General features: G+C 33.6%; 1 protein-coding gene across 2 annotated transcripts in view; it reads left to right on the top strand.

The window, feature by feature from the left end:
• The first annotated feature begins 2,961 nt into the window (after positions 1 to 2,961).
• LOC122716455 (ABC transporter G family member 14) overlaps positions 2,962 to 15,273 on the top strand; it is a 45,761-nt gene continuing 33,449 nt past the window's right edge. For both annotated transcript variants that reach the window (XM_043939541.1, XM_043939542.1), the window contains exon 1: positions 2,962 to 3,043. The gene's annotated coding sequence lies outside the window, so the exon portion shown is untranslated. The remainder of the gene's footprint in view (positions 3,044 to 15,273) is intronic.

Here is a 15,273-nt window from a genome sequence, read left to right on the forward strand (position 1 = left end):
TTCAACCATTTGAAGAATTCCGGGAATTTGACGTCATTTCCAAGAATTTTAGAAATTCTAGGAATTGGACGTCATTTCCAAGAAATTCAGAAATTCTAGGAATTTGACGTCATTTCCAAGAATTTTAGAAATTCTCAGAATTTGACGTCATTTCTTGGAAAAATTTTTCGATCAACCTCCTGTCATATCATGTTCTCCTAATACAAAATCGAATTTTTGGCCAAAATCTCTTTCGTTTCAATCATTTGAAAATTTCCGGGAATTTGACGTCATTTCCAAGAATTTTAGAAATTCTTAGAATTTGACGTCATTTCCAAGAATTTTAGAAATTCTCAGAATTTGACGTCATTTCCAAGAACTGCCGAAATTCTCGGAATATTTTCTCGAACGACCTCCTTTCAGCTTATGTTCTCCTGATACAAAGTCCAATTTTGTCGAATCGAAAATTTTTGGTCGAATATTTAACTTTGTATTAGGAAAATATAATTTAATAAGAGGTTGCACATATTTTTCATAGAATTTCAGTCTGATGTTTTTGCCAATTTTATAGTATTTTTATCAGGATAACATAATCATGAAAAAGGTGGCATATGTAATTTATAATATTTTTTTCATACTTACCTTTTATACTTACCTTATTATACTTACCTTTTAAGTCACCCATATTTTCAACTAATTATTCATTTTTTAACAGTTTACTTAATTCTAAAGGATTGAGAGTATATAGGATGAGATAGGAATATAGGATAAGGAATATGGGATGAGGAATAGGATGTAGTATAGGATGTATTATCATATTGAAAGGTAAAGAATGATATGTTATAATGATATTAGTTTTTTTATATTTTTTACCACATTAATAAACTCGATATTCTCTATAAAAAAGAAAGGAAATATTAAACCATTCATAACAAAAAACCATTAGTTTAAAAGATATTTAATTAAATTTAAATATCTTTTAAATTAGAAATTATTTGCTATATGGGCTTTAATACCTTTCTATAGAGAATGGTGAGATGTATTTAATGCAGCATTAAAAAATCGTATGATTCTATTTAAAAAATCGATATTAATTTTTATAATTCCTTCTCGAATCAACATATAAAAAACTTATATCATTATATCATTATAATATATCATTCTTTACCATTTAAATTATACTACCTAATTTATACTTACTTTTGAATGCTTCTTTTCGCTTATTTTTTCCAACTGAACATTTTAAAATCCTTTTTTAATTCTATCGAAACAAGGAATAAGGTCACGTGTAATATTGCCTTGATATAATATTTTGATAAAATTTTATTATGTGTATATATATATGTATATAAAACTCATACACGATATCTGAAAATATAAAAAGATATGTAAGTTATATATATTATATAAAAATATAAATATTTGTATATAAAATTTAATAAAAAAAAACAATTTTGTATATATAAGAATTTTTTTACTCTTGCTCGAAACTATAGATATCCGAATTTAACTGTTTTAATGCTTGAAAATGATCAGAACTACCACAAAATTGGAATTGTAACAAAATTTATCTTTTTTTTTTTAGTGATCAAAAAAATTACATGTAATTTTAACAATGAAATTATAAATTATTGCCTATAATTTTAGAAGCAAAACACTTTAAATATTTTAATTATAAAAATACAAATAAATTTTAAATGGTAAAATTCTGTACCATAAAATATTTAACAAAGATCTTTTAATGATAGCAAAAGAAAAAAAAAGAATTTCTAATAGAAAAAGAAAAGCTAGTAACAAGTGTCAAGCATATTTCGACCGACATAGAAAGCTAGTAGAATAAAACTACGGAAAACGCGACAACCATCACAGATTGTTCATACCCTTTAATATATTTATACACTTATCTAAAGAAAATTATACCAATATTTATTTACTACTATTGTTATCTTAAATATCAATTTTATTTTTTCTATTCTATCCTATTTATTTATAATTAAACATCCAAATAGAATAGACCCTATATATTATACATAAATTAATAAGAATAATATTATCGTCCTATTTTGTAATCGTTCTAATGAATGATAGATGATTTTATGCACAATGTCTACAAAAATTCGACATTTTTAATTTTTTTTTCTTTTTTTTTTTTTTTTTAATACTCTATTTTTCCACGTACCTGAAACGAAGCGTGTAAACGACAGGTTTTAGTTTTCAACGGCGAACACAGTGATTCTTTGCCCATAATCTATCACGATGACGATGATGAAGCTACTCGAACGCGTTGCGATTTTAATGGCCGCTCGTTGTCCGGAATAACTAATGCCTCTCGTTTCTGTTTTTCTCGGTTATTTCACGTGATGAATCTTCGACGTTCTCGGCTATCATCCCTTTTCCTCTCTTTTATCATCGTGCCTTTCGTTTCTTACATCAGGAAACGGATTGCGAATTTGCAAAAATTTCTTGTCCATTCCATTAAAAACGAATAAATGGCAATAATTTCACGTATTTTCTTCAAACATAAATTTCTCTAAACAAATTATAGAATTATTATTTCTTTTCGAATATACATTTGTGTTATTTATGTACTTTACGCTTTTGTTATTTTATTATTTAAAATAAATATTCGAAATTTAATCGACACGATCTCGATTTTAATTATAGGAGTAAAACGTTGGAATGAATTTGAATTTTTGTTTGAAAAAATTTTCGATCGGATCTTGGAGTGGAAGAATCTCGGTGGAGAAGAAAAATATCAGCGAGAAAAAGAAAGAAAGAAAAAAAAAAGATTAGAATAAGCTTTATATCGTTCTCGTTCTATTTATAGCTTTTATCGTATCGAGTTTTATTCGTATTTGCAGCATTCCTCGCTTCGTAGAATCCACTAACTTTGAACTTGAAACACCCATTTTTTTGTCTCGCACAAACAACAATTCTTTCTTTACATTTTATAATTTCTCTTCTCTTCTCTTTTTTTGTTACAGGTAAGAAACGCGTAACATCGAATTCATTCTTCCCCCGAGCATACCCTCCTTCGTTGTTCTCCTGTGCTTATTTTGGACAGGTAATACCATTTTCAACCCTTTTCATTTTGGATTGGTAACAAGAAGTTTGAAATTTTCGAAAAATTAATATTCGAGATGGTGCAAAGTTTCAATTTTTTATATTTTTCATTTTGTAAAATTACGATATATTTAAACTTATTTAAAATTAAAAATACTTGGAAAAAGAAATCACCGGGCAGAGTAAGAATCTTCACAGCATCTCAAAACCAATTTTCATTTAATTTCATAGTTTCATATTCTGTTCCATCCTATTCTGTATCTCATTAACCAACTTCATAAGAAATAAAACATTAAAAATCTTGAAAAGCGATAAAAAATTAAAGTTCATTCACAAAAATCCCTAAAAATCCCTATCCTGTATAAACTCACTAATCTCCAACCCCTCCATGTTACCAAATATCCCATCATATTCCATTCCTTAATTTAACGAATAAATACATTCGAGAATAAAATTCTTTAGAAATTCGCTTTCCAAAATATTTTTCACGAGTGAAAAAGTAACTCGACAGTAGAAAATCCTTACCCTCGAACGAGGGTAATTAAAGTGAATGAAATGAAACAATTGGAAAGAAATTAATTTCAATTAACTCGAAAATAATCCACAAAATAAAAACACTTCTCTCTCTTTCTCTTTCTCTCTCTCCTTACCCTTCGAAACGTATTTACACTCCCCTGACAACGTTCCAATTGAAGAATCTTGGAGAGAAAAGAGAGCGACAGGAAAGGATCGATTCTCCTCCTCCTCCTCCTCCCTCTCCATGATTTTTCTCGTTAGCCGCGTCCGGAAGGGCAGGATGTCCCTTCGATCGAATTATTGGAAGGCGATCGAGAGAGGGTGGCGAGGAGGAGGAGGAAGAAGTCTCGGTGTGGAGGGAGAGAGATGCGAGATATCGAGGATCTCGCCTCTCTTGGGCTGCTGGGGTCGTCGAAGACCGAGGGAAAAATAAAATAAAAGGAGAGTTAGAGAAAGGGAGGGAGGGAGGCAGGCAAAGAGAGAGAGAGAGAGAGAATTGCCAAGAATATCCGAGGGCCGATGACCCGTGACACACAGTCGTATATATACTTGATATCATCACTCAACGTCCGACTTACACGCACGCGATTGTGTTCACAAGTGTTTGTGCGTTTGTGGTTGCATCGTGTCGAATGATGGGATAATTATTTCGTTTCGTTTTAAAATCGTTCACTTCGATTTCTTCTTCTTTTTCTTCTTCTTCTTCTAGAGAGGATTGTTTTCAATGATTCGGGGATTTTTGGAGAAGATGAAGGGTTAGGAAAGAGAGGGGATTAGTTTGATCGTGTTGGCCTTATCTTTGAATCGTTTGGTTTCTTTATTTTTTGTTCGTAAGAGTCAAGGATCGAGGAATTGGCGAGAAAATAATGTTTAAGATTCCATCGTATATACTTATACTTATATAAAAATCGAAATTGAAATTAGTGTAACGATAAGGAAGAGATTATTCATGATGTAACTGTCAATCGAGAATTAAGTTGTATCGAAGGATCTTTATTGGAAAAAATGGTATCGTTTTATCACCCTTGTTTTTTACACTCTTTAATCCCTCTTTGTACCTCGATTTCATTTAATCTAATTAATTTCGCCATCATCAATCATCGCGCGGATCGATACGTTGTCGTTCTCCATTAATCTTCCATTCCATTCCATTCCATTCCGTAAAAAAAGTCTTAAAATGGAACTCGATGCAAAGAAAAAAGAAAAAAAAAAATTGTCGAGGAAAGAAAATACAGAAGAATGCTCTTCTTCTTTTTTTTTTTTTCTTTCCCTCGTATCGTTCTTTCGAGCAGAAGCGATACACGGGTTAGTTGTTATCACCCTTTAGAAGAAGAAGAAGAAGAAGAAGAAGAAGTGAAAAAACAGCGTTACAGCGAAAAAATACGAGTCTCGTTGTTGCGATTTATTTGCAACGACACTCTCGTAACTCCACATTTCTCTTCTTTTTTCTTTTTTTTTTTTTATCGAGAAGCTAAGAATACTTGGCGGGCAAAAGCTTTGTTGTTTGATTTGTGGCTCGCTTTGGGCGGTGATAACGCGTTATCGAGTTGTTCAGCGTGATTGTTATTGCAGAAGAAGAAAGACGAAGGGAGAGTGAAAAATAACATCCCCTTCGATTAGGGAAATTTTGATGATTTTTCACGAACACGTAAATAAATGTGAAGGATATATCTGAAAGATTATTGTTTCTTCAAAACGAATATTCCAAATGAATAATTAGAATTGAATCGCGATGAAAATATGTTTTCACGATATCTTCTTGAAACATCAAGAAAAGAAGTATCAAATTTTCAATTTGAAAAACCTACAGAGAACTCCTTTTTTTACCTCTTGCGCAACATCCAATTTTCTAGAAACCGTCAAAGAAAGCAAAAATTCGTTCCAACTCGATTCCAAAGTTTCAAAAGTGTCCAAAACACTCTCCCCTTCGGGATTCCACATTTCTCTAAAACGTGGCAAGAAAAATGATCGAAAAAATCTATCTCGAAACTCTCCTCCTCCTGAAGAGCGCAAAAACACTACTTGTTTCCCGGAACAGTAGTAGGTCCGAATTCCGCGTTCGAAAGGGGATCGAGCGTGTCGAGGAGGATGACGCATCATCGAACACCGTAATCGCGCTGCGATCGCCCACGTCGGTCTGATCCGCCCACGCGCCAGCGGAACCCACGTGTTTATGCAAAAATCGAATTTCCCGACGGCGGGTGAAAAGGCGCCCATGGACAAATCGGGTGCTGTCCCCTTCGAAGCGACGTTGCCCGTTCTCTTTTGCAACGCCGAGATTACCATAATACCACCGCTCGATCAATGGCGTCACCACGTTTACCGATGATGTTTGCCGCCCATTTCCCAATCGTGTCCGCGTTCCATCCGATTTTTCACCATCGTCGCTCCCTCTCTCTCTCTCTCTCTCTCTCTCTCTCTCTCTCTCNAGGTTTTCTCGGGAAAATGTCTCAGGAACGATGACGCTCTCAGGCTCGTGGGCAGATTGCGCGCACAATGATGATGATGATGATATGTTATACGTTAAATATTCCGTTTGTCCAAGGGAATTGGAAAGGATCGAGGTGTGCGCGACGATTGTCGTGTTTGGTAAACGAGAGCTATTTACCTGTCGATACGCTTAGCTTCGTTTATTTATTTTCGTTTCTCGTTCTGAGAAATCGAACAAGCGTAGTAGAGGTATTTATTTTGATTATTTATTTACATATTGTGTTATGTAGTTATACATATATATGTACATCGATATGTATATCCCATCGGAAGATATTTATTCGAAAATGTGGCGAATGAGATTATTCGATTATTTGTTATTATAATAAGGAAATGAATAATATCGTATAACAAATGTTAAAATTTCGAGAAATTCACAACGGACGAAATATTTATTTCAACCGAAGAATCGTTAACACGATTCTCAAAATCGAATAATCATTGCTCCAAAATCGATACTATACCCGCTACTTTCAACCTATCCCATCCTCCTTATTTCGCATCCTCCCCCAAAATACAATTCATAAAAATTTATTACTATTACTCCAAGCCCGGCGGAATATTCAAACGGGAATTTTTGCGGCCGATTTCTCTCCGTGTATCCCATTGTTCCCGGCAACTCGTTAACACGCTCGCCTTGCGGATCCAGTTCACGGGCTGTGAACGTAAATCCCGGTCAGCTGTGTTATTGGGTCATTATTCCGGGTAAACCGTGGGGAAGCACGCGCGAAAAAAAAACGAGGAAGAAGAAAAACGGGGGAGAGGGTGGTGTGGTTGTGGACGGACCCTTCGGACGGGGGTTGGAAAACGGGGTGTGGAGGAGCAGCGCGCTCGCGCGAATTCACGCGCGACCGGATCAATTTTGCTAAATCGATTGGAAAAAGAACGGAGAAAATTCTGTAAAAAAACTTCTCTCTTCCCCCTTTCCTTTTCGTTTTATTCATTTAATTACAATCTCCATCTATTAATCTTGTAGCTGTAGAGATGTATCGTGTTTTTGGAAATGTTGAGTCGAAATGTATAAATTTTATAAAGTCTTCCAGAAAATATTTATAAAAAATTGATAATTCTATGCATCGAAGGAAAAAGAAGAAAGGGAATAGAAAGTGAGGATTGTGAATCGAAGAAGATGATATCTTATAGCATTGTTGTGCATCGTTCGTGAGAAGGATTCGATGTTCCTTTTTATTCTTCGATCAATTTATCTTTAAAATTATGCTTATGGATCTAACATTGCTTTTCCCTCTAATAAGTAATTCTAATTACAAATCGAGAAAAATAATATTAAACGTGATATTAATATTTCATCATACACAATGAATATTGTTGTTATTAAAATTTGTTGACAATAATTTAATTTCATGTATGGAGGAAAAAGTAATTAATCAACTGTTAGACAATTTCAAGATGGAACACGTTAAAAAAAAAAAAATAACGAATAAACATTGCGTCCAGGCCCTTTTCTAGTAGGTGTCGGTTCATTGTGGCGGAAAACCGGACAGGGAAAGCGAAAGGGAAAGGGTGCGCTCTTGCTAAGGGTGGCGCGGGTCCGGTGGTAAGAAGTGAAAGGGAAACGACGTGGCCAGGGACATGTGGACATCTGATTGTTTTCACTTTTCGAGAAGCAAGGGTGGCCGAACTGGGGCAAACGGGTATCGATCCGGAACGAGCACGGATCCTCTCGTTCAACCCGTGGAAAAATAACGGTGCACACTCGAAGGATTTCTCCGCGGAGCGGAGAGTGGAATTTATTTATTTATCGGAGGAAAATTTCTCCCAGAGATGTATCGAGTGTGTTTCGGAAATATTGAGTCGAAACGAAATGTATAAATTTTATAAAGTCTTCCAGAAAATATTTAAAAAATTCTAAAGGAAAAAGAAGAAAGGGAATAGTGAGGATTGTAAATCGAAGAAGATGATATATGATATATGATATATGATAGCTCAAAATCTCTATATATATTCGAGATTTGTTTTTCCACATTCGATGTAATAGGTTAAAGTTTCAAAAAGCTTGAAGATTCGAGGAAATTAAAGAAACGAATCTTGAAACGTGATCTTCGATCGAAGAAACGTTTCTCTGGGCATATCCCAGTAATAGGATACTTGGAAATGCTTGAAAGCGCGGAAAAAAATTTAAGAGAAGAATCTCTCGTCTCCCACTATCGCGAAAGTATTTCCAGAGAAATTATAACTTTGTGATATTTAGAGGCACGAAATTTTTTCTTTCTTGCGATATTGTTACGACCGAGGTTTGGACGATTTAATATTATTCTATTTCACGATTTAACGTGAGAAATTACGTCAACCTTTATTCAAGATATCTCTAACAATAACATACATACATTTATGCCGTAATGTTATTTGTTTTCCAAGCCTGTTTATATTTTTAAACACGTTTCTACATGTACGATAAATACTTTTTCTCACTCGGTATCAGCAAATTACGATCCATCTTCTTTATTACAAATATATTTTTAAACGACGAAATTTTTAAAAATGCAAATCAAACATTAGTCCTCTTATTGAGAGAGAGAGAGAGAGAGAAAAAAAGAAATAGAAGATAATAAGATCTATAAATAAAATTTCACACTTCTGATATGACCGTCAAATAAATTAAAAAAAAAAAACGCAAGAAACGCAAGTATCACTATAAAACAAAATTTTAAAACTCAATTAAATTTTATCCACTGATCAAATATAAAAAAAAGGAAAATAACAAAACCAATCAACGATTAAAATCATCGTCCTTCCATTATTTTTTCGCGTTGAAACTGAAAAAAAACCGGGTTCCCCGCGCTCTTTTCCCCCCCGTAGCGCACGATGCTTCGAGGACACCGTGTATAAGGCAAGAAGCCGAGAACAGTCGAGCGGACTCGTCGTGGAACAGTGACCCCCTGGACCAGAGATACAGTTATTGCGTTTACTCTCCTCCGTGGCGGTGCACCTACCCAGTCGGCGCGCGCGTGCACACGTACAACACACACGTATATACACACACATACGTACATACTTGCGCTCGCTCGTTGCACCCAACCATCTCCTCCGTGCGTTGCACTAGCGATGGGTGCACACGATCCTCCCGCTTCGAACTTTTCGACCGATCCTACGGAGAGACTACGTGGTGCTTTGGTTCCAGTGAGTTGTAACACAATCGGGGATGTTATGCAATTGGAAATTTTGGAATACTTGTTCTTTAGTTATAGGTAAGGAAAATTATTGTCAAAGTGATTTTATCGTATCGCGTTTCTTTTTTTTTTTTTTTTTTTTTTGAGGGGGAGGAGGAATTTGAACGTAGTAGTATTTAAGTGGAGATTTTGGAACAGTTGGGGGAATATATTGTGAAATCCTGTGTATTTTTTTTCTTTTTTTGAAAATTTTGGAATATTTATTTTTTAATGTTTGTAGAGGTTTGTAGAGGATAAGGAAAATGATATAAAAATGATTTTATACAAAAGTTTTTTCTTTTAATATCCGGAGATTTTGGAATATTAGAGCAAGGATTAAAATAGTTTTTGGATTAAAGAAAAAATAAATTAAACGAAAGAATTTATTTATTAAATATTGAAAAAAAATGTAATGGGCCACTTAATTTCTTGTCTCTTTTTTTTATTCTTCAATTGCAAAAACTGGAAACTAGGTTATATCATCTTTTGCTTTATTCATTCCTTCATTTTTTTTATTTTTAAATTACAAAAACTGGAAACTAGGCTATATTACCTTTTTTTTTTCTTTTTTTTTTTTTCATATTTCACACTCTAAAACTTTATTTCCAATTAAACTCTTGAAGAAGAGAAAGGGAAAAAAGATGCAAAAACAAGATGAAATCCTCAACAAATAACTATATCAATATCGTTTTATTTCACTTATTTTCCTCAACGTCATAAAATTCTCTCTCAATCTATCTTCTTTCTTCGTGACCCATATTTCTGTATACTATAAAAATGCGAAACCAATTTTCTCCACTATCTTCCATACATATTTCCGAATGAATTTCTTTTCTTACTTATATTTTTTCAAACTTGTTCCTTCTCAATAACGCAATTGAACAAATACATGTTAATACACGTTTCCAAATTTTTCATTTGAATTAAAAGAAAAAAAATTTCAAAACTCTCCATAATTCCTGTACAATTCCAAAAAAAAAAAAAAAAAATTACTTAGAAAATACACTTTCAAAATTAATCTTTATTCGTGGCTTGAAAAAAATTGCTCAAAAATCTTTTCGTTTTTCGAAGCTATCGCTAGCTTGCACGTACTCGATCGCGATCGACGGATCATGATAGCGAGAAAAATCATGAAAGAATCAGCAAAGCTCGTATATTCGCGAGCTGTTGCCGAAAAATTACGACGCTTTGTCTCGTTCGTCCCTGTTTTTCTTCTCAGTGCGCCAGAAACATTTTTCTCTTCTCTCTTTTTTTTTTTTTTTTTTTTTTTCTCCTTCACTTGAGTGCACTGCACTCGATTTTTTCTCTTTGTGATCCTTTTAACCGGACATGTCTCGTTTCCCACTCTATCTTCCTTCCCTCTTTTGTCTGCAAATTGCTCGTAAATTAGAATAATATTTTATTTCGATTTGACTAAAAATTGTTGTTATAACGTTTTTTAAATAATACGAGATTTCTTTCTTTGAAAAAAAATATCTTTCTTTGAATTCGTAATTTTTAACTTTTAAATGGAAATTTTTATCTGAAATTATACCGTGAAATTGATATAATGGTATTGGTGTTGGGAGTCAAGGATATTTCGCAAATTTTTTTCTGTGAGAGATCTGTCTTGTCCAATGCTGTATTTATAATTTTATATTCGTTTCTCTCTCAATAAATAACAAATCAATAGATGTTCTCGTGCTCGTTGAATATTTCGTATCTCTTTTTTAAAATATTATCTTATTTTATCAAAAAAGGAAATTTGATAGACGATGGTTGATTAAACCAATGCTTTCTACGGTTTTATATTTCCATAAAAACAAAAAAAAAAAAAAAATTCCACAATTTCCTTTGTCGAAATCGTCTGTTGATCCTCGTTTTTTAACAAGAGAAAAAAACTCGTAAACGTTACAAAGTTGACGCGCTTTGCAATTTTATTTCAAGCTTGTCGAATTTAGAAACAATCTTGTATACTCTCTCGATTAATGGCAGTTAAAGCCAACGAATCGTAAAAGCGAGAAATGTTTGAGAGAAAAACATTTTCAAGAGAAAGAGAGAGAGAGAGAGAGAAAACTTTTTCTTTTCAAAATAACGATTAACACTCGAGAACTATCGATTTTCCCCCACGAGAGGAACAGTTTTTGTTTCCCGTCTATTGCCGTTTAAAGTGTCATTTGAAACCTCGAGAAGAGGTTTAAAAATCCAATATCTCGCGTATTTAGAGTTTACAAATTTGGAAAAATTTATGAAATGACGATACAATAATATCGATTTAACAAGTTTCAATATATATTTATTAATTTAACATCTACCTTTCTCGTCGTCAATGAATGAAACGAAATGAGAAAATTACAATGATTATATTTTCTCGAAAGATAGTTGGCGCGTTTTCATTCGAAACGTCGAAAACAGAATTCTCTTCTCGGTTACTGTTGCAACGGTACGCGGCTTACGGAGGGAGGGGAGAGAGAGAGAGAAAGAGAAAAAGGAGAGATGAGAAGGGATAAGAAGGGTCGTGGCCGATGTCGACACGGCAGAAATTGTGCAGAATATCGAAATTACACGCGTGGTGCACGCGCGGCTCGGTGAGAACCGAGATAACCTCGTTTTGGGTGCAGCGAACGAAACGGGTTTCCTGCAGCCGCCTTTCGTCGTAGGGAGATTTTTTTTTTTGCGAGCACGATAGAATTTTGTTACTCTGTAAACTACTACGAAAATTTCCTGTAAAATTATCCTAATTTTCTCTATTTTTTTTCCCCCGAGAAAATGAAAGACGTAGAGAGAGATAGAAAATAAAAAATATTTGATAAGAATCATGAAACTCCATATTTGTATGGAGCGTGAAAGATAAATAAAATTCTATACGAACCGTATTACTTTACTTCCTTTAGTATAGAAGTAAATTAAAACTACATATATTATAAAATTAATCGATCAAAAACTCAAATCTAATTCGAGTGATCACCAAATAGATGATTAAGATAAAAAGCATTAGCAAGATAGAACACTAATGAAAGTTATACATAATTTATCTTTAAATCTGAATATTAAATACTATTTTAGATTCCATTAAATACATTAATTAAAATATTCTTTCAACTTTCTATGAGTTATAAGAAAAATTTTATCATCTTTTTTTTAATGGGACAAATAAATTATACAAACGGGACATTAAATATTCTCATCATCATATATTGAAAACCAAAAACAGATGCCAAATACGATATTTTATCTAAGAAAGACAATATTCTAACGAATAATCACTATTCACAGAAGTGAATTCAAATCGACTCGTTTTTTCCGGTTTAAAAATCGTCACGCTCGAGAAACAGGGAAAAATAAAGGGAGAAAAAGAAAGAAAGGCGGGAAAGCAAAAGCGCGATAATAAAATGGCGGCACGCATGCGTACACTGGCCCCGGCTATCTGATCGTGAAAGCTAAAATACAACCACCAAACGCTCGTACTTTCTACTACGCTACTTATTGCGAGCTACGCGCGATAGCAAAGTGATAAAACGTCCTGCAAAATGGAGAGGGAGGTTAAGTGAAAAAGAAGAAGAAAAAGGAGGAGAGAGAGAGAGAGAGAGAGAAAGAGAGAAAGAGAAAGAGAGATAAAAGAGGTGGACGCAGCGGCGTCCCACTTTCCAGGCAAAAGATACCCGCGAAGATAGCTTGCACGGTCCATGGACGCTTTCCAGCTAGGCGAAAAAATCGAAATGTGCTCGATAGCTCGATTTACCGACCGATATCAACCTCCGCTGTCACTGTTTTGCCTACAGCGATTCTCACCCTAACTTTTTAAACTAGCATTGTCGACCAATCATCATCGACCAATGGAAATTAACACGTTCAATGATTGATGATTTTTAATAAATAAATTTTTATATAATAAATTTGTAATTTTTAAATATTAAGTAAGATATAGATTCAGAAGAAAGGTATAAATTGTGATAACGTGAAAAATAACTAAAAATTATAGTATTTTTCATAATGCAAGAATCGTCAATTATTGAAAATTTCCCTAGATCTTAATATTTATCATACTCTTCTAGAATCTTCAAAGTTCGTCTTTCTTCACACGTGTTGGCAGAGAATTGATAGTTTAGTTCTTTGAAGTCTCCCATTTTACGATTTCCTGATGTGGAGGAAGTGCAATTTTGGAGGATTAACTAGGAAGTAGGTTTATGCATCGATCAATCAAATGTAGATAAGAAAATAGTCAAAAGTCGAGAAGAGAGATGATTTGTCGCTGACTTTCTCGCCTTGGAAGTCTAGTTCTTTCGCTCAAACTAGTAATTTGCGTATTCAAGACGCAACGCAATATAATATGCAAAATCAACCGATTTTATCATTATTTAGCAAAAAAAAGTTCTTCGACAACACGCATTTGCAGTGAGCCATTAGAAAAAAAAAAAAAAAAGAAAAGAAAAAAAAGAAAAATAAAATTTTTTGCCACTTTTTTTACATAGTGATACAAATGTCGATAGATACATAATTTGTTACACGATCAAATCACCATACTCGAGGCTATTTAACCTACATATTATCTACATTAATCTACATATTTACTCAAGAACAACTACTGGAATGAGTCATGAATTCTTTCCCAGTTTATCTTCCTATTTTATCTGCTAATTATTTTTATTAGATAACATTTTCATACATCATCATTAATAAAATAACGATATTAAAAGTATAGTGAAATACAATGTAAAAGAAAATTTAATATAAAGAAAAATCTTCGATTCTTTCTTCTTAGAAAATTGGAAAATTTCTCTTTTAAAAAATTAATATTCAATTTTGAATCGAATTATAACTATAATAACGCAATTATTATCATCCTTATTAACCGAAGAAAAATAAATAATTAAATACAAAACAGAATAAATGTCACGTAATCGTGGAACGTAATTCAAACCTTCAGATTCCGTTCAAATCAAAAAGATCTATAGAATAAATTTAAATATCTCATTATAACATAACCCATCGTTCATAGTTCGGGCAAAATTTTAATTCTTTAAATTAACTCTAAAATTTAATTACCATTATTTCATCCAACATTCCAACATCCCACGAATAAAACCACGCTTTTACGCTCGTATCGTAAAAGCGACAATAATTAACAAACGACTCGTTTCATAATACGTCGCTCTCCTCTGAAACGAAATCATGAAACCGGTAAAATTACAGTAAGGGTAACCGTGGAATGAACAGCCGTTGAAACGAGCCGCTGATAACTCAATTTACCGACAATTACGCGATTGTGATACGGTTAGTCGGCCGAGACGATAAGCACGCGCTTCGACCATTTGCATATCGGTATTGCAAATTTACGATCCGTGTATGTTGGAAGGATCGTTACGATTCCGGCTTCTGTCGAACGAGACGCCGCTCTTGAAAGGCCGCGGCATAATTATTCATACCGGAGCGAGAAAGCCACCGTTTGATCCGACTGTTCGGTATCGGCTGAAAATTTGCATATCGCCGAGGAAATTTATGAACCGAGCACCAGCGGATCGATCATCTAACACGGCCAAACAGGGCAACATTGTCCACGTTCCAGCTGTAAACCAGCTGGCGCGCAACGCGAATATAAGCCAGATCGTTCGTTAGAAAAATGGAGCTAGACGCGATTTATAGCTCGCGTGAAATCGATGGCCGCTCAAGGCCATCACGAGGCGAGATCTCCCTCCCACTATTTGCCACGTTGTAGGGCGTGGAAGAGAGAAAGAAGATACCGTTTTACGACGTGTGAGCTTTAAACTCTTTGCTTCTTTTTTTACTTTTTTTTTTTTTTTCTTTTTTTATAGTAGTAGTATAATGGACGTTTTTGAAAGTAGAACAACAAATTTTTATTGGAGAATTGGAGCAAGATGAAATATCAATTTAGAACAAAAAAAAAAAAAATTACTCATTGTTTAAAATTATTATTTGTTTGATTTTCAACGAACGATATTGAAAAAAATGACTATTTCTTTATTTGAATTTTAAAAAATTTTAAATTAATATCAATTTACTTGGAATTTATTTGATCTTCTTTTTATGAAAAAGATAAATATTAAGAGTAAGATGAAAT

Source organism: Apis laboriosa, unplaced genomic scaffold (genome assembly GCF_014066325.1).
Source record: "Apis laboriosa isolate Shangri-la unplaced genomic scaffold, ASM1406632v1 scaffold45_cov149, whole genome shotgun sequence".
Taxonomy (NCBI): Eukaryota; Metazoa; Arthropoda; class Insecta; order Hymenoptera; family Apidae; genus Apis; species Apis laboriosa.